Genomic DNA, 21,298 nt, shown 5'->3' on the forward strand with positions numbered 1-21,298 from the left:
ATAAACATTTGCTATTATTGTTATAGCATTAGAGAGCAAGTCTTAAGTTCCTCTAGAATGTTATGCATGGTTCTTTTTTACCTTAAGGTCAGAAATCATCATAAACTTTCAAGACAAGTCAGGTGGGGGCTTAGATATTATGCTCAAAAATAAGGGGAATAATGTCAATTATATTGTTCTTATTAGTAGAAACTACAATTTATTGTGTGGAGTTCCCTGTTAAGTGTGATTCATATATATATATATGAGTCACATTTTACATAGAAGGAAACTGAAATTAGAGAAGTAACTCATCTCAGGCTATCTAACTAATAAGTGGTAGGATTCAAATTGTTAGACCTCAAAGCCTGTGTTCTTAAGCAAATCTGCATTTGTTTTACTTTTCACTCTGCAACTCCTAGTTTTGCTTAGTTGAGCTCCTTAATCAGAAACTTGATGTTCAATTGCTTTTTTCCAGTATACAAAGTAGTATATCTTCATTTTTGCATGTTATCAATGTACGTAACTACATAGGTATGAAGTATTATTTGTAAGCCCAACCCAGTTAAATATCTTCTGGGTAGCATCAATCCAGTTACCAGGATTTGGGTTCTCTAGGAGATTGTTACAAAAGTGTATGACTTTTCTTCTGACTCTAAGATTCTGTGATTCCAAATTGCATCTCCTGACATTTCTTAAATTTATTAGCACAGTAACAAATAAGATTAGATTTTGCTTCTTAAAATTTAAATTGGAGTTCTAACTCTGTCATTTACTAGCTCTATGACCTTTTGAAAGTAACTCAACTTCTCTGAATCTCAATTTTTATAAAATGAAGCTAGTTTAATGACATTTTATGGATTTACTGTAAGCTAGTGAAAGTATGTAGCAATAGTCTGCTTTATAAATGTTAAGTATTAACAATCTCACTTTTTACTTTTGTTTATATGTCAGGATTTTCAAAAATAGTAGATCACATAAACCAACATTCAATTGTAACCAGAAAGTCAAAGGTTAACTTATAAAAAAACTTCTGAACATAACACTAGGGCATGTTACTAAGGAATGCTATGAAATTACATAATCAGGATGTATTAGATACCCAACTATCTGGCATAAATCAGTGAGCCTTGCCTAGAAACAGACTAGTAGTCTAATGACTATTTGAGGTCCTCACTAATCCTCTGAACCTGACTTGTTTCAAACAACACTGAACTATTAAAGTAGAATAAAATGTAGTATATGACTACCAGCAGGAACAATGTTTGGCATAGGCAAAGAAAATATAAGTCAAAGAAATGAAAGTCTCATATTGCATAACTTTTCATTCATCTCCAAAGCTTAAGAAAGCCATAGTCGAACATACTGCAAAAGCTTTTCCATTTTTCAATAGGAAAGACAATAGAACAAATTTGACATAACTTTCTGATGTTCATATATGAATATGCCTCCAATGAAACTCCATATCATGTAAAACCACAGAACAGGATCCTAATCAGAATAAGCTATTGTCCATGTTTATAAAATATGTCAAAATACACTCTACTGTCATGTATATCTAAAAAGAACAAATAAAACAGGTTTTCCATTTTTTGTCTATTTAGGGTTCCTGAAGAGTGTTCCCCCAAAATTCATGTCTACCTGAAACTGAAACTGAGTTCATGTGTCCTTTTTTGGAAATAGGATCTTTGCAGATGCAATCAAGTTAAGAGGAGGTCATACCAGATTAGACTGAGTCTATATCTACTCATTGGTGTCCTTATGAGAAGAAATTTTGGATATACAGATACACACAGAGAAAAGACAGCCATGTGAAGATGGAGGCAGAGATTGGAGTGAGGGTGCCACAAACCAAGGAATACTAAGGACTATCAGCAGCCATCAGAAGCTAGGAAGAGGCAAAGAAAGATCCAACCCTGAAGCCTTCTGCAAGAGCATGACCCTACCTACATCTTAATTTCAGACGTCTAGTTTCCAAAACTGTGAGAATAAATTTCTCTTAAGCTACTCAGCTCGTGGTAATTTATTAATCTATTACCACAATCCTAAGAAACTAATACAGTGCCTGTTAAATTACATCTCTAATATACCATTAAGAGCACTATAAATGCCAGGTGTGGTGGCACATTCCAAAATCCCAACTTCTCAGGAGGCAAGTTCGAGGCCAGCCTGGACAATTTAGTAAGTAAGACCCTGTCTCCAAATAAAAAAATAAAAAGGGCTGGAGATGTAGCTCAGTGGTACAGCCTCCCTGGGTTCAATCCCCAGTACCAGAAAAAAAGGCATTGTAACAAAGAAGCAGATAAGCAAAGACTTTGGTGTCAAAACTACCTGGGGTTAAGTCAACTTTACCACTTTCCATGTATATGACACTGGGGATGTTTCAGTCAGCTTTTTTGCCACTTTGACCAAAATATCTGACAAGAACAATTTTAGAGGAGAAAAAGTTTTGCAGGTTTCAGTCCATAGATGGCTGACTCCCTGGGGCCTGCAGTGAGGCAGAATATTATGGTGGAAGGGCGTGGCACAGGAAAGCAGTTCAGAACGTGGCACCAGGAAGTAGAGACTAAACTTGACTTACCATGGACAAAATATATACCCCAAAGGCATGCCCCATCAATCCACCTCCTCCAGCCACACTTGACCTGCCTACAGTCACCACCATGTTAATACCTACCAGGGGATTAAGGTATTGATTAGGTTAACACTTTTTTAACCCAGTCATTTCACCTCTAAACTTTCTTGTATTGTCTCACACATGAGCTTTTGGGGGACACCTAATATCTAAACCATAACAGGGGAACTTAATCTAAGTCTCACTTTCTTACTCTGTGAAATAGAGATGATACATACCTTTCCTGGTTATTTTGAACATGAGTAAGATGATGTATGTTTCTTAGCATATTGCTGGAATATGATAAGTACAAAAAATAGTAGTGAATACTATTACTATATGATTGCTATTGGTATTGTTACTAACATTGGAGAGGACCTGAAAGGTCTTTCTTCTAAGAAACATTTTTCTCTATTATAATTCCTCATGATTCCTCTTATAAATAGATGGTCAAAATCCATGCATTCATATTATATAGGTATATCAATTGAGATCCAAAGGAGTAAAATGTGTTTTTCTAGTCATGCTGACTCTAGTGCAAAAAAAAAAAAAAAAAACTAAAGTCCAGGTCATCTGGCCATAGCTCAGAATATTACATATTATGTCAGCCTTGTTTATACAGAACTCAGAAAATTTTAAAGATATGACTCCACATGTTCTTCCATAGAGCATACTTTAGTATACCATGATAATGTGTTTCTTTTGCTTTCATAAGTATATTGCAAAAATGATCTCATTTTAGCATGATACTATCTATATTTTGAAGATCTTACCTGGATTTGGAATGCGGTGGAGTTTAGGAATCTAATAAGGCCAAAGGATGTGGAAAGGTTAAGAGAAAAACTTAAAAATGAAATGGACATCAGGCATGATCCATCACACAATCATCACATGATCCATCACACAATTCACATATAATTAAGAGCAATGCATTTCCCATGGTTGCTGATCTTCAAGAAGGGCCTTTAATAATGTTAAACAGAAGTTCAACTCAATTCTTTATAAATTCATTTGCATTTTCAAGGGTTTACATACTAAATTCTCAGGTTTCTCCCTTAAAGTTAAAATGCATAAGGGGCTGGGGCTGTATCTCAGTGGCTATGCTTCGCTAGCATTTGTGAGGCACTGGGTTCAATCCTCAGCACCACATAAAAATAAATAAAATAAAGGCATTCTCAACAACTACAAAAAATTTAGGCCTCAGCTTACTTAATAAGACACCTTTGGCGCAAGAATTGAAATCAAGAACCAAAAAATGGGATGGACTCAAACTACAAAGCTTCTTCTCAGGGAAAGAAACAATCTGTGAGGTGAATAGAGAGCCTACATTTTGGGAGAAAATCTTTACCCCTCATACATCAGATAGAGCACTAATCTCTAAGGTATATAAAGAACTCAAAAAGTTAAACACCAAAATGCTTATAATTATTTATCTTCTCAAAAAATCAATGGACTTCCTTAATAATAAAACTATTGTAGGCTGACTTGAGTTCCCCCAAATTTACATGTGAATTCCTAACCCCCAGTACCTCAGAATGTGACTGTATCTGGTGATAGGACCTTTAAAGAGGTCATTAAGTTAAAATAAGGTCACTGTGGTGGACCTTAGTCCAATATGACTGATGCCCTTATAAGAGAAGGAAATTTGGACACAGATATCAAAGGAAGACCATATGAAGATATGAGGAGAAGATGGCCATCTATGTGCCAAGGTGAGAGACCACAGAAGGAAGCTAACTTGTCAGTACCTGAACTTAGACTTCTAGTCTTCAGTATTGTGAGGAAATAAATTTTTGTCATTTAAGACAGTCAGTGGATGGTACTTTATTATGGCCTAAGCAAACTGATACAAGAGTTTAATCAGGTTTCCATTTGAAAATCCAGACCATGGAAATATTTTCTTTCTGTCCTCTTCTTGGTTATACTAACCTTAATATATTAGTGAAATATCTAACACAAAAAGGGTTAAAGAGTACAGGGAAGAAAAAGTTGTGGCCACAACTTGATCTTATATATTCAGTTCTAGATTGTATAGGAAATCTTCAGTGTGGTTTTGAGCAATTATCTCAGGGCTCTCAATAATATACTGATTTTGAAGAGGCAACCTGAATAATGCAAACTATTCATCTGACAAAGATTGCTGTCCAGAACATATAAGTAATTCCAAAAATTCAACACCAAAAAAATGCAATTAAAAATGGTTAAGAGATGTAAACAAAAGTAGACATACAAATAGCAAACAGGTACATGAAAAAATGTTCAACATCACTAATCATTATGGTAAACCAAAACCACAATAAGATATTAATTCATTACAATAAGAATGATTATGATCAAGAAGACAAAAGATCAAAAAGAACTGCTGAGGATGTGGAAAAAAGGGAATCCTTATACATTGCTGGTATAAATTAGTATAGCTATTACAGAAATCAGTATGGAGGATCTTCAAAAAATTAAAAATTGAGCTACCATATGATCGAGCAATCCCACTCCTCAGTAAATATCCAAAGGAAATGAAAAGCAGTATGTCAAAGAGACATCCTGTGCTCCCATGTTCATTGCAGTACTGGTCACAGTAGCTTAGACAACTGAAGTGTCTATCAAGTGATGAATGGATAAAGAAAATGTGATACATTTGCACAATGGAATATTATTCAACCATAAAAAGAGTGACATCCTGTCATTTGTGATAATATGGATGGAAATGCAGGTCATGTTAAGCAAAGTAGCCCAGGCACAGAAAACAAGTGCCACATGATATCATTCATATATGAAATCTACAAAAGTCAATCACATAGAAATTGACAATAGAATGGTAGTTAGTAAAGGCTGAGAGAAAGGGAGAGATGAGGGATGAGGTGCAGATGAGGAAGGGTTGATTAATGGGACTAAGTTGCAGGTAGATGGGAGTAAGTAGTTCTTGTGTGCTTATTGCACCATAGAATAACTAGAGAGATAGTTTTCATGTGGTATATATCTCAGAAAGCTAGAAGAAATGATATTGAATCTTTTCACCATAAAGAAGAGATAAATGTTTGAGGAATAGATTTACTCTGATTACACAATGTATACGTGTATTGAAACATCACATAGTACCCTATTAGTATGTACAATTTTTGTGTTTTCAATGTATTAACATAAGTTTAACTTTAAAATTATACAATTTTATATTTATCATTGTAAAATTATTTGACAAAGAAGGATTGGGGACAAAATCCTCCTTTATAGGCTAACATGGTTCTAAAAGTTCCTTTAATATTAATATTTTTAAATTGAATCAAGACAGAAATATATAAGATAAAAATTCAAGTCTTCCTCGCATTAATTCCTCTCCTATCACTTTTTATAGACAACTACCATCTTTTGGTTAATTTGTATTCTTCTAGATATTTTTCTCTACATTTACATACAAACATAAGTATGAACATGTATATTTGTATGGACTTGATTTTTTAAATCAGATGATACTGTGCCTATTATTCTATAACTTGATTTTTCATTTAATAGTATATAATAGATGCATTTCCATATTAGTACATACAAATATATCTCATTTTTAGATCATCTTAGAGTATTGACATACTATGATTCATTCAACAATTCTCTAATAATGAACTTAAAGATAAAACTTTATTGTTGTTCGTGATTATAAAATATGAAGGGTTGGGTTGTGACTCAGTGGTAGAGCACTTGCCTAACACATGTGAGGCACAGGATTCCATCCCCAGCATCACATACAATCAATCAATCAATAAGCAAATAAATAAAGGTATTATGTCCATCTACAACTAATTTTTTTAAAAGTAATAGGACTTCATAAAATACAAATAATACAGAAATGAGTAGAGTAGAAAGTATAAGTCCTTTATAATGTTGGCAGATTTAAAGATGGAGTAAGGTTTAGTGGTATCTATCGTATACATCTCTTGGTAAAAAATTTTGAAAAGTAATTATGCTTCTTTACATTTTCTTTCTTTTGTGGGGAGGGGTACCAGGGATTGAACTCAGGGGCACTAGACCACCGAGCCACATCCCTAGCCCTATTTTTTTTATTTTATTAGAGACGGTCTCACTGAGTTGCTTAGCGCCTTGCTAAATTTCTGAGTCTGGCTTTGAACTTGTGATCCTCCTGCCTCAGCCTCTGGAGCCTCTGGGATTATAGGCATGCGCCACTGTGCCCAGTGCTTCTTTACATTTTCACAAAATTCTTTTATAAATATACCATTTCAAAACTTTTTGCTATACTTCACCTCATCTCTCTCCATGGGCTGGGCTAGAACTTCCATAATCCTATATCCTTCCCAGCATGGCCCCAGCAATCTCCAATTACATCAGCTTGCTGCTGGATGGGGGCATATATTGAGTTAAAATGACAAGATATCTATATGTTAGACATGAGCTATAGTGAAATAAATGCTCAGTTTCAGAATAATGATTATACTTCCCACTCTAGTTATGTATCTATTGACATTGCTTTCAATCCTACAGCCCATTATTCCAAACATATTTGGACCTGGCCACCGAGGAAAATGAAAATATTTAGCTGGGAAGTCAGAATAAATAGTTGTCTTGCTGAATTTTAGAAAATCCAAGATGAGAAGACATCAAAGGAAAAGGCCCATGTATAGATCTCTTTTTGTTGTTGTTGTCTTGTTCAGATATATTGAGATAAAATTTACAAGCTAGGTGTGGTGACATATGCCTGTAATTCCAGTGTCTCTGGAGGCTGAGGTAGGAGCATCGCAAGTTCAAAGCCAGCTTCAGCAAAAGCAAGGTGCTAAGCAACTCAGTGAGACCCGTCTCTAAATAAAATACAAAATAGGGCTGGGGATGTGGCTTAGTGGTCCAGTGCCCCCTGAGTTCAATCCCCAGTACCCCCTCCCAAAATTTACATACGGAGTTACCCTTCTTTTTTTTTAGTAAACATTTTTAATGTGTTTTAACTAGGTTTTAAGTTTCATTTTCGTCTTTGGAGGTTTTTGTTTTGTTTTGTTTTGTTTTTTGATGTACTCCATTTCTTTTTATTGTTAAATGATATTCCATTGTATGGATATACCACATTTGTTTATGCACTCATCATTTTCTTTTTTTTTTTTAATTTTTTATTGTTGGTTGTTCAAAACATTACAAATTTCTTGACATATCATATTCCACACTTTGATTCAAGTGGGTTATGAACTCCCACCTTCACCCCATACACAGATTGCAGAATCACATCAGTTACACATCCATTGATTTACATATTGCCATACTAGTGTCTGTTGTGCTCCGCTGCCTTTCCCATCCTCCACCCTCCCCCCTCCCCACCTCTCCCCTCCCCTCCCCTCCTCTCTCTCTACCCCCTCCACTGTATAACCCTGAGGGTCTCCTTCCATTTCCATGCAATTTCCCTTCTCTCTCCCTTTCCCTCCCACCTCTCATCCCTGTTAAATGTTAATCTTCTTCTCCTGCTCTTCGTCCCTACTCTGATCTTAGTTACTCTCCTTATATCAAAGAAGACATTTGGCATTTGTTTTTTAGGGATTGGCTAGCTTCACTTAGCATAATCTGCTCTAATGCCATCCATTTCCCTGCAAATTCCATGATTTTGTCATTTTTTAATGCAGAGTAATACTCCATTGTGTATAAATGCCATATTTTTTTTATCCATTCGTCTATTGAAGGGCATCTAGGTTGGTTCCACAGTCTTGCTATTGTGAATTGTGCTGCTATGAACAACGATGTAGCAGTGTCCCTGTAGCATGCTCTTTTTAGGTCTTTAGGGAATAGACCAAGAAGAGGAATAGCTGGGTCAAATGGTGGCTCCATTCCCAGCTTTCCAAGAAATCTCCATACTGCTTTCCAAATTGGCTGCACCAATCTGCAGTCCCACCAGCAATGTACAAGTGTACCCTTTTCCCCACATCCTCGCCATCACTTGTTGTTGTTTGACTTCATAATGGCTGCCAATCTTGCTGGAGTGAGATGGTATCTTAGGGTGGTTTTGATTTGCATTTCTCTGACAGCTAGAGATGGTGAGCATTTTTTCATGTACTTGTTGATTGACTGTATGTCCTCCTCTGAGAAGTGTCTGTTCAGGTCCTTGGCCCATTTGTTGATTGGGTTGTTTGTTATCTTATTGTCTAATTTTTTGAGTTCTTTGTATACTCTGGAGGTTTTTAAAAATTCTTTTTAGTTATAATCACCACCAAGATACACCTTGTCATAATTACAAAAGCATGGAACACAACTTACTCTGATTAAGTCCCCAGCACTTTCCCCCTTCTCCCTGCTCTCTACCACTCCACAATTCCTTTTCAATGCATTTACAGTTTACTCTATCTATCTATCTATCTATCTATCTATCGGCACCCAACGCCAGAACTCACCATGCCATATCTATGCATGTACTTATGAAAATTCTGTCAGATTCATGCCACTGTTCTTCCCTTTTCCCATCCTGTTTTCTTCCTCTTCAATCCCCTTCATCTACTCTACTGATTTTTCTTCAACTTTGATGAAATTTCCTCTCCACTCTCTTTTTTCCTTTACTCTTTCTTCCTTGTTTTTACTCCCCACACCCCACCCCACCCATTATTTTGAATTAGCTTCCATATATCATGAAGACATTTGACTTTTGGGGACTGACTTATTTCATTTAGCATCATAGTCTCAAGATACATATATGTACCAGCAAATGCCATAATGTCATTCTTCTTTATGGCTGAGTAATACTCCATTGTGTATATAAACACCATATTTTTCTTTATCCATTCATATATTGAAGGGCACCTAGGTTGGTTCCATAGCTTGGCTAGTGCGAATTGTGTTGCTACAGACATTGATGTGGCTGCATCACTATAGCAACCTGATTTTAAATCCTTTGGATGTATACTGAGGAGTGGGATAGCTGTGTCATATGGTAGTTCCATTACTAGTTTTTTGAGAAATCTCCATACTGTATTAATTTGCAGTCTCACCAACAACCTTTTTCCCCACATCCTCACCAACATTTATTATTATTCCTGTTCTTGATAATTGCCATCTGACTGGAGTGAGATAAAATCTCAATGTAGTTTTAATTTGTATTTTTGTAATTGCTAGAGATGTCTACCTTTTTTTATATTTGTTGACTGTATTTCTTCCTTTGAGAAGTATCCATATAGGCGTTTTGCCCATTTATTAATTGAGTATTTGTCTTTTTGGTATTAAGTTTTTAAGTTCTTTGTATCATCTGGATATTATTGTCCTGAGGAACAGGTGGCAAAGATTTTCTCCCATTCTGTAGGCCCTTTATTCACTCTGTTGATTGTTTTCTTTGCTGTAAAGAAGGTTTTTAATTTATACAGTCCCAATTACTGATTTTAAAATTTTATTTCTTGCACCATAGGAGTCTTGTTAAGGAAGTCAGTTCCTGTGCTGACATGTTCAAGTGTTGGGCCTGCATTTTCTTCTAGCAGTTGCAGGGTTTCAGGTCTAATTCCTAGGTCTTTGATCCATTGTGAGACTTTTGTACAGGGTGAGAGATAGGAGTTAAATTTCATTCTTTTTAAAATTTTTTTTTAGTTGTAGATGGACACAATACCTTTATTTTATTTATTTATTTTTATGTGGTGCTGACGATCAAACCCAGTGCCTCACATGTGCTAGGCAAACACTCCACCACTGAGCCACAACCCCAGCCCCAAATTTCATTCTTTTACATATGGATTTCTAATTTTCCTAATGGAACCCAGCATCTCACACATGCTAGGGGCACTTTAACACTAAGCTAACTGCAGCCCTTTTTTTTTCTTTTAATTTTTTTTATTGGTTGTTCAAAACATTACAAAGCTCTTGACATATCATATTTCATACATTAGATTCAAGTTGGTTATGAACTTCCAATTTTACCCCAAATACAGATTGCAGAATCACATTGGTTACATATCCACATTTTTACATAATGCCCTATTAGTAACTGTTGTATTCTGCTACCTTTCCTATCCTCTACTATCCCCCCTCCCCTCCCCTCCCATCTTCTCTCTCTACCCCATCTACTGTAATTCATTTCTCTCCTTGTTTATTTTCCCATTCCCCTCACAACCTCTTATATGTAATTTTGTATAACAATGAGGGTCTCCCTCCATTACCATGCAATTTCCCTTTTCTCTCCCTTTCCCTCCCACCTCATGTATCTGTTTAATGTTAATCTTTTCTTCCTGCTCTTCCTCCCTGCTCTGTTCTTAGTTGCTCTCATTATATCAAAGAAGACATTTGGTATTTGTTTTTTAGGGATTGGCTAGCTTCACTAAGCATAATCTGCTCTAGTGCCATCCATTTCCCTGCAAATTCCATGGTTTTGTCATTTTTTAGTGCTGCGTAATACTCCATGGTGTATAAATGCCACATTTTTTTTATCCATTCATCTGTTGAAGGGCATCTGGGTTGGTTCCACAGTCTAGCAACTGTGAATTGTGCTGCTATGAACATCGATGTGGCAGTATCCCTGTAGTACGCTCTTTTAAGGTCTTCAGGGAATAGTCCGAGAAGGGCAATAGCTGGGTCAAATGGTGGTTCCATTCCCAGCTTTCCCAGGAATCTCCATACTGCTTTCCAAATTGGCCGCACCAGTTTGCAGTCCCACCAGCAATGTACAAGAGTACCCTTTTCGCCACATCCTCGCCAGCACTTGTTGTTGTTTGACTTCATAATGGCTGCCAATCTTACTGGAGTGAGATGGTATCTTAGGGTGGTTTTGATTTGCATTTCTCTGACAGCTAGAGATGGTGAGCATTTTTTCATGTACTTGTTGATTGATTGTATGTCCTCCTCTGAGAAGTGTCTGTTCAGGTCCTTGGCCCATTTGTTGACTGGGTTATTTGTTATCTTATTGTCTAATTTTTTGAGTTCTTTGTATACTCTGGATATTAGGGCTCTATCTGAAGTGTGAGGAGTAAAAATTTGTTCCCATGATGTAGGCTCCCTATTTACCTCTCTTATTGTTTCTCTTGCTGAGAAAAAACTTTTCAGTTTAAGTAAGTCCCATTTGTTGATTCTTATTATTAACTCTTGTGCTATGGGTGTCCTATTAAGGAATTTGGAGCCCGAGCCCACAATATGTAGATCGGAGCCAACTTTTTCTTCTATCAGACGCAGAGTCTCTGATTTGATATGAAGCTCCTTGATCCACTTTGAGTTAACTTTTGTGCATGGCGAGAGAAGGGGATTCAGTTTCATTTTGTTGCATATGAATTTCCAGTTTTCCCAGCACCATTTGTTAAAGATGCTATCCTTCCTCCATTGCATGCTTTTAGCTCCTTTATCAAATATAAGATAGCTGTAGCTTTGTGGATTAGTCTCTGTGTCCTCTATTCTGTACCATTGGTCCACCCGCCTGTTTTGGTACCAGTACCATGCTGTTTTTGTTACTATTGCTCTGTAATATAGTTTGAAATCTGGTATCGCTATGCCGCCTGATTCACACTTCCTGCTTAGAGTTGCTTTTGCTATTCTGCGTCTTTTATTTTTTCCATATGAATTTCATGATTGCTTTATCTATTTCTACAAGAAATGCCATTGGGATTTTGATTGGCATTGCATTAAACCTATAGAGAACTTTTGGTAATATCGCCATTTTGATGATGTTAGTTCTGCCTATCCATGAACAGGGTATATTTTTCCATCTTCTAAGATCTTCTTCTATTTCTCTCTTTAGGATTCTGTAGTTTTCATTGTACAAATCTTTCACCTCTTTTGTTAGGTTGATTCCCAAGTATTTTTTTTTTTTTAGGATATTGTGAATGGGGTGTTTTTCCTCATTTCCGTTTCAGAAGTTTTGTCGCTGATATACAGGAATGACTTTGATTTATGCATGTTGATTTTATATCCTGCCACTTTGCTGCATTCATTTATTAGTTCTAGTAGTTTTTTTGTAGACCCTTTTTTATAACAGTATATAATGTCCTTCCTTATCCCTTTTGATTAACTTAGTCTTGAAGTCGATTTTATTTGATATGAGGATGGCCACCCCTGCTTGCTTACCAGGACCGTGTGTGTGGTATATTTTTTCCCAACCTTTCACCTTCAGCCTGTGTATGTCTTTTCCAATCAGATGTGTCTCCAGGAGGCAGCATATTGTTGGATTTGTTTTTTTAATCCATGTTACCAGCCTATGTCGCTTTATTGGAGAGTTTAAGGCATTAACGCTTAGAGTTACTATTGATATATGATTTGTACTTCCAGCCATGTTTGATTATTTATCTTTTTTTTTTAATTTAGTTTGTTTCTCCATGATTAGCTTTTCCCCCACCCTCTGTCTTTACTGAGGCACTTCCCACTGTTGTTTTTGGTTATTGTTTTTCATTTCTTCCTCGTGTAGTGTTTTGCTCAAGATGCTTTGCAATGCTGGTTTTCTGGCTGCAAATTCTTTTAACTTTTGTTTATCATGAAAGATTTTTATTTCGTTGTCGTACCTGAAGCTTACTTTTGCTGGATACAGAATTCTTGGTTGGCATCCATTGTATTTCAGTGTTTGAAATACGTTGTTCCAGGATCTTCTTGCTTTCAGCGCCTGTGATGAAAAATCCGTTGTTAACCTTATTGGTTTACCCCTGAATGTAATCTGCCTCCTTTCTCTTGTAGCTTTTAAAATTTTCTCTTTGTTCTGTATGTTGGATATCTTCATAACAATGTGTCTTGGCGTTGGTCTACTGTGATTTTGTATGCTCGGTGTCCTGTATGCATCTACAATTTGTATATCCGTTTCCTTTTTTATTTCTGGAAAGTTTTCTATAATTATTTCATTCAGCAGGTTGCTCATTCCCTTGGTTTGAACCTCTATACCTTCCTCTATCCCGATGACTCTTAAGTTTGTTTTTTTTATGTTATCCCATATCTCTTGGAAGTTTTTCTCGTGATTTTTTTACCAGCCTTTCTGAGTTAGCTAGACTATTTTCAAGATGATATATTTTGTCTTCATTATCTGACGTTCTGGCTTCTACTTGCTCCACTCTGTTAGTGATACTCTCATTTGAGTTTTTAATATGGTTTATAGTTTCCTTCATTTCTAGAATTATTGTTTGATTTTTTATAGTGTCTATCTCCTGATAAAGATGCTTATTTGCTTCTTTTATCTGTTTATGTAATTCATTTTCAATGTGTTCTTTCACTGTTTTAATTTGCTGTCTCATATCCTCTTTATGTTCCATTCCATCTGTTTAAGGTATTCCTTGAGTTCTTTATTTCACCATTTTTCTGATGCCTCTAGGTCCTCCTGAATATTTAGGCTGTCCTGCATTGTTTGTACTCCTTTTCTTCCTTGCTTTTTCATGCTGCTCATGTTACTTCTTGTTCTGTTTGACTTCTGAGTTACTGTTTACTCCTATAAATTTATTTGATGCTTGGGAGGAAAGGTATTAGAGGGGAAGGGAAGAAGTCACTAAAGAGAATGAGAGTAAGCAAGTAGAATTCAAGAAAGGGGGAATAAGGAAATTGAAAAGAAATGAAAATACAAAAGAAAAAAATAGAAAATAAAAAAAGAAAAAAAATTTTAAAAAATAATCAAAAAAATTAAAATTAAAAAAATAATTAAAAATATTTTTAAAAATTTTTAAAAAAGAAAATTAAAAAAAAAACCCAAATAATAAAAAAAAATTAATAAATGCAGTCTTAGAGTTTGACTAACTTCTCTTCCAGTAGGTGGAGCTGTGCCCACCGGGCCAAGCTTCTCCTCTCAATACGCAGGAACCAATCACTTTGCAGCAGCTCCTCCTCCCAGACTGGGCGGGTCTCCAATCCTGAGTGCCTAGGGCCTTCTCTTGTGTCTAGTCACTTCCCTACTTTTCCTCAAGCCAGGCCCCGCTCACCGGTGACGTTCACCACAATACTGGCTTCGCGCCAGGTCTGCTGCTCCCGGGAGCCCTATTTTCTTGAACGACTGGGCACACTCTCCCTGTTTGCCATTCCCTCAGACCCTAAGTTTGTGGAGCTTGGGGCTGAGAACCCTCAGCGAATTTTCCTTGCCCTCCGGTAGCCACACCCCCGGTAGCTGGTGCAAGAGACCTCAGTTGTCAGCACTGGTGGGAGCGGTATCCGGGGGTTCCACGCCACTCCTGATTCCCTCGGTCTGACTATCGCGCTCACGGGAGAGCTGGGAGGGGCACTTGCGGGAGAGCTGGGAGGGGCCCTTAAGGTTTCCCCGCTGTGTGGAGGGGGAGGCCTACTGGGTTACACACCTGCCACCGCCGGTTTCAATGAAGTTATCTTCTCCGCCGCATTCTGATGACATCAGTTCTCTGCCATGGTGGTATCCCATGCAAATGGCGACAGTTCGTTCCCTTTGCCGGGTGACCAATGCAACAGGTGTGTCTTGACTGGCTCTCCAAGCCCCGACTCAATCCTGTGGCCACTGCCTATGAAGGCTCGGTTGGTATTAACCTCCGCAGGTTCAGAAGGGCTGACCAGTTGTTTCAGCGGGATCTTTTAGTGCTGAGTCACAGCAGTTTGTCTGCGAGATGCAGGCGAACGGGAGCTTGAATTCAGCCAATCCGGGCTCGGTGTGTGTTCTGAGAGGCACAGACTGTTCGCCCCAGATCCACATCAGCTCAGCATTGCCTAGTGATCCTGAGCAAACAGCATTTAGACGGTTTACGACTCCCTATGCCCGCACAGCTGAAGAGGTCAGAGACTTGATCTCTCCGCGCCCGCCGCCATGTTGGATCTCCAGGGTTTCACTTTTAATTTTTATTAAGACACCAAAGGCCTCACTAAATTGATGAAGTTGTCCTCCAGTGGGAATCCTCCTGCCTGCCTCAGCCTCCCTAGACAGCCATGGGCCACAGTGCCTGACTTCTAGCTTACTTTCATTGTGCTTAGAAAAGAGCTGCTGTATGATTTTGTCCTTTAGAATTTGTCACAATTTGCTTTGTGTTCCCCTTCATGGTCAAGTTTGGTACACATGTCATATTTTCTCAAAAAGAATCCACATTCTCTAGTTGTTGATGCAGTGTTGTAAGTATGTCAATTAGGTGAGGGTTGTTAATAATTATGCTCAACTATTCTGTATTTCCACTGATTTTTTTTAGTTTTAAGTGGACACAATATCTTTATTTTATTTCTATGTGGTGCTGAAAATCAAACCCAGTGCCTCATATATGCTAGGCAAGTGCTCTACCACTAAGCCACAACCCAGTCCTTCACTGAAATTTTTTTGCCTATTCCATCACTTACTAAGGAATGAGTCTTATAATATTCTACATAAGTATAAGTTTATCCATTTTTTCATTTTAATTCTGATTTTCATTTACATATTTTGAGGTTATATTACTAGGTGCACACAAGTTTGTTTATGCTTCCTGAAAGATTTAACTGTTATCATTGTGTTTCATCCCTCTCTGCACCTGGCAATACATTGTATGTACCTTAAAGTTTATCTTCTTTGATATTAAAGTAGTTAAACCAACAAAGAAAGAAAGAAAGGCAGAATTGGTGCAGAGGGCATCATTAAGTGGTCTTGATCAGACTGTGGTCTGGTTGACCTTGACCATCCCTTCAGTTCTGTGTCTGGGAATAGCTCCAGAGATGTGTGTCTCTCTCTCTCTCTCCCTCCCTCCCTCTCTCTCTCTCTCCCCCTCCCTCCCTCTCCCTCTCCCTCTCCCTCCCTACCCTCCCTCTCATATAATTCTGGAAGCCCATGATGACTACACCACTCTGGGCATCTGAAACAGGATGTAGCAAATCTAGCCTCAGAGTTCAAGGAGGAGAGAGGTTAGATAAGTTTAGGGCTGACAAAACTTGTACTGCTAGTTTTTAATGAACATTCCTTAAATGATTAACACTGCATACATGCAGAACTGAGTAGTGTCACAAAGTTTTAAGTTTCATAAAGAGACAGGTAGAAATGAAGGCAGAGATGGCAAGATTTCTTCTTCTTTCAGTTACTCATAGCATTTGTATGGGTCTAGGGAAAGAGCCACTGCTTTTAGTAAAGGCAGACTCTCTTAGATCCCTGTTACAGTTTCTTATTACAAAGGACCGAAATATATTTGGGTCTGTTAACAAATGCAAAATGATTTTTGATTCAGTGAAATGCTTATTTCTTAAAAGCAAACAACAAAAGTAGATAAGACCTTCAAACAAAATAGAACAAGACAAGGAAGGATTATAAGAGAACGTTAATCTACAAAAAATTGTCTAAAAAATGGGAACCTATAGTCAGAAGACATACAAAGCCAAATCCAAAGCAAAGAATTTAAACTAATTTTTATTTGTTTCTCTCCTGAGTCAAAGAAATTTACCCCAGGAAATGGAGCTGGATTCAGAGGAAGGGAATTTTAAATCAGAGGCCTCTGAAGATCCAAAAGCTCTTCCCAAAATAAAAGGATTTTTAAATGAGGTCCAATCAGTTTCTGCCTTTTAAATGGTGAAAGGGCTCTTTTATTTAATAGGTACCATCGAGAGAGCTGTTTATGATGAGGGGGTTTGGGGAGAGAACTCTAAAGAAATTTTTTAAAATAGAAATCATTCTCATTTGAAAGATCCAGAGCTGGGGAGTGTAATTCAGTGGTAGAGTGCTTGTCCTGGCCATTGAATATTAGGATATAAACAGGTGTGTTCACTGCAATCATGGATTAATCAAAAGTTGTATCAAATAAAGTCTAGGGGGTAAGTGGCAGTCCACATGATCTAAAATTTTTATAGCCAACTAAGTAAGGTTGAAACAGCAAGGACAAACATGGAGGAAGAGAGGGAGAGAGAACACTAGTGAGAGTGAGTGCAGGAGGAGAGCTCAGCTAGAGTCACCCTTTTTACATGTGCAAGTCAATGAATTTTGACAAATACAATAATATAAACACCACCACAATCAATGTATAGAACATTTACATTACCCCAAATTTTTCTTTCTCCCCCATTTGCAAGTGATTCTTTTACTCTCTATCCCTCACTACCACTGAACTGGTTTTGTTTTTTAATTTTGTCCCTTACATTTTACCTTTGTCTTAATATTATATAAATTGAATCATACAGTATGTATTTGGCTTCTTTAACTTAGCAGCATACATTTTTAAGATTTGTCTGTGTTGCTGCATATATGAATAGTTTGTTCCTTTTTTTTTTTCGTTGAGTAGTATTCTATACTACAGATGTATCACAGTTCACTTTTTCATTCACCAGTTTAGGAACATTTGGGTTGTTTCCAGTTTGGGGAATGGAGCTGATGAAAATATACATGTACAGGCATTTGTGGGAATATATGATTTTATTTCTCTTGGGTAAACCTAGGAGTGAGATTTCTTAATCATATGGTAAGTATATGTTTATATATACTTTATATATTTTACAAATAACTGCCAAAGTGTTTTCCAATGTAGTTCTACCATTGTGCTTCCCCACCAGTGATATATGAAAATCCCACTTTCTGTAAATCTTTACCATTGCTTGATGTTATCATCTCGTTGCTTCATTTTGTTTTGGTTTTTGGCAACATTCTATGGGGTATGAAGTGGTATCTCCTTGTGGGTTTTAATTTGTACTTCTGTAATGACTAATAATGTTAAGCATCTCTTCATGTGATTGCCATCTGTATATCTTCTTTTGTGAAGTTGGCTGAATCTTTTGCCCATTTTTTTTATTGTTTGTCTTATTAGTGAGTTGTTTTTTAAGCAAATCTGATTTCTTCCCATATTAGGATCAATGGGAGGGAATTTCCAGGAGACATGTTTCTCCATAATATAAAGAAAATGTGTTTAACAGTCAGAGTTTTCCAACAATAGAATGTGCTTCCCAGGAATTGATAAGTTCCGCATTATTTCAAGTGTTACAATAAAAGCTGGGTAACTGATTATTAGGGATAATGTAAAGCACATTTATGTGTATTCTCGATGACTACACCAAATAGCATCTGAGGTCATTTGAAACTCTTGACAGTTTATGATATTAAAATAAATCAAAGGTGTAAGGATGTGGCTCAGTAGTAGAACACTTGCCTACCATGTGCAAGACCCTGGGTTTGGACCCCATCATTGCAAAAAAAAAAAAAAAAGAAATAAATCAAGTCAACATCATGTTAATCAGGCAGAGGATTTATTGGTTGCATCAACAAAAGATAATACATTCTGAGGTAGCAAACCTGCAATTGGTAGAACCCCTCTCATTAACCTGACCAATGAGAATTGATTCACAAGCTGGGTGTGCTGGCACATGCCTGTAATCCCAGAGGATCGGGGTGGGGGGGCTGAGGTAGGAGGATGGCAAGTTCAAAGCCAGCCTTAGCAACTTAGTGAGGCAAATCGAGACCCTGTCTCCAAATAAAAAATAGAAAGGCCTGGGCATATGGCTCAGTGGTTAAGCACCCATGGGTTCAATCCCTGGTATCCTCCTGCCAAAAAAAAAAAATTGGTTCACAAATCCCCAGCACCATGTAACCATGTAGACAATAGAGATTCTCTGTTCCTCTTTAGAATCCACAGTGAATATTCCTGACAACATGGAGGCAATGGGCTGTACTTAATCCATATTGTACATGTGGAATAATTATATCCCAACTACACATTTTAAAGCAGCCCAAGATTATTCCCCAAAGGATGTTGCTTTGTGTAGTTCTTTATCCCCAAGATGAATGAATCAATGAAAAGCTAGACATAACAGAGAAGACTAGAAACTAACTATTCTCCTCTCTTTTAACAAAGCCATTTTGTGTCTGCCCCTGAAGTCTGTGTAATTTTTATCACTATATCTCAAAAGACAAATCACTAAGATTTGAGAGGAAATAAGGGAGAGGAAAAAATAGCTGTTTTTAAGTCCTTAAAGTATGTCAGATATTTTCATATTTTTAAGTCAATTAAGTTCTCACAACAACCTTGTCAGGCAAGTATTTAAAAAAAAAAAATATATATATATATATATATATATATATATATATATATATATATATATATATATAAATTACACATTTTATATAATATGCATATAATATATACTTAAATATTTACTTATATATTTATAAATGCATGTTACATTTTATATTATACACATATATATGCACATCATATAAAATGTAGTTAAGCATATATTTTGCATATTACATATATGCACACACATACCTATGCACATATACATATGATTACATATATTCATGTGATTTTTGGCAAGGCTATTAAGTGGCATATCTAGAATTCAAGCTCCTGTCATCTGATTCTAAATCCATTTTGTTTCACATAACACCTCAATGTCCAAAATAGACCAAAAGGCAGAAGCATCCTTAACATGGACAGAGCAAAAACTGAAAGGGACTATAATTCATGTTCGCAAATACATGAAGTCTGTGTATTTTGTTAACTTGGCTTTGTTCACCAAATTCTTATACATAAGAACTGAAAAAGCTCTTTGAAACCTAAAAATTCTGCTTTGTGCTGGGGGTAGAGTGATTGCCTAGCATGCACCAGGCCTTAGATCCCATTCCAGCACTGAGAAAGAAAGAAAGAAAGAAAGAAAGAGGGGGGGGGGCGGGAGGGAGGGGAAAGGAAAGGAAAGGCTAAGTTTAATTTCAGTATAATAAGCTGAAGCCCTATTTCACAATAGTGGCTTGCAAATTTATGAGACTCATTATGCGCCCAAGAACTGGTATAGACTGAAAACATAGTAGCTTTATGAAAAGTTTATATAAATTGATGAGTGGCATATACCTAATGGATAATTAAGAGAGATTGGGTTACATAGGTTATAACCCCAACTTTTGAAATTGATATTAATGAGGAAGACTATGCCCTTTCAAAACACAATTCTATATGTTGGCACCAGAATTTGATCCCACCATCAGAGAGTCTCCTGGGAGATAACTGTCTAAACCTTGGAAACAACTGGAGAAAACCTTAAATGCTAGGAGGTAATTACAACAGAAACAACTCATGTGCAATTCTTATATTCTCATGAAGTGTCCGTAGGTCCTTGGGCACAACCTATGGGCCTTGACCTCATTCTCTCCATTTCTTCAGATAAGGGAGAGAGAAGGTTTAGCTCTTTGTTAGAAATTATAAAACAGTCAAAGTAAGTAAGATAGTAAGCTCAAACATTAGAATCAACACCTCATTGTTAAGTGTTGAACTCAAAGGGAGATGTCACTTGCTGACAAATTTCCCCTGATCATAATCTGGGGATTTCTATCCTGAGCTAAAATAGGGAGTTTAGGAGAGATCTCTTTCAATTGCTAAAGCTACAACTGCTGTCCCTATTTGAATTATAGTGTGTGTTTTAGTCAGGTTTTTCATTGGTGGGACTAAAAGACCTGACAAAAACAATGTAGATGAAGAAAAGTTTATGTTGGCTCACAATTTCAGAGGTCTTAGTCCATAGACAGCTGACTCCATATCTGGGCTCAAGAAGAGGCAGCACGTCATGTCAGAAGGGCATGGCTGAGGAAAGCAGTTTAGGACATGGCGACAAGAAACAGAGCTCTGCTCACCGTGAACAAAATATAAACCCCAAAGGCACAACCCCAGTGACCAACTTCCTCCAGTCATACCCTACCTGCCTACAATTGCTGCTAAATTAACATGTATCAGTGGATTAGTTCTCTGATCAGGTTATACCTCTTATAATCTAATTTCACCTCTGGAAATTCTTGCATTTCTCACACATGATATTTTGGGGGACACGTTATCTAAATCGTAAAAATGTGTAAATTGCAAGGTGATTCTTTCTCCACATTTTCCTCCTCTATCAACTTAAGAGCTTTTATTCATCAATTGC

The 21,298-nt window shown here is 37.0% G+C and overlaps 1 protein-coding gene across 1 annotated transcript in view; it reads left to right on the top strand.

Annotated features, from left to right (window-relative positions):
- Positions 1–21,298, top strand: part of Zdhhc15 (zinc finger DHHC-type palmitoyltransferase 15) — a 104,879-nt gene that overhangs the window by 24,698 nt on the left and 58,883 nt on the right. The window lies entirely within an intron of this gene.

The sequence above is a fragment of the Marmota flaviventris genome, chromosome X (assembly GCF_047511675.1).
Source record: "Marmota flaviventris isolate mMarFla1 chromosome X, mMarFla1.hap1, whole genome shotgun sequence".
In the NCBI taxonomy this organism is placed as follows: domain Eukaryota; kingdom Metazoa; phylum Chordata; class Mammalia; order Rodentia; family Sciuridae; genus Marmota; species Marmota flaviventris.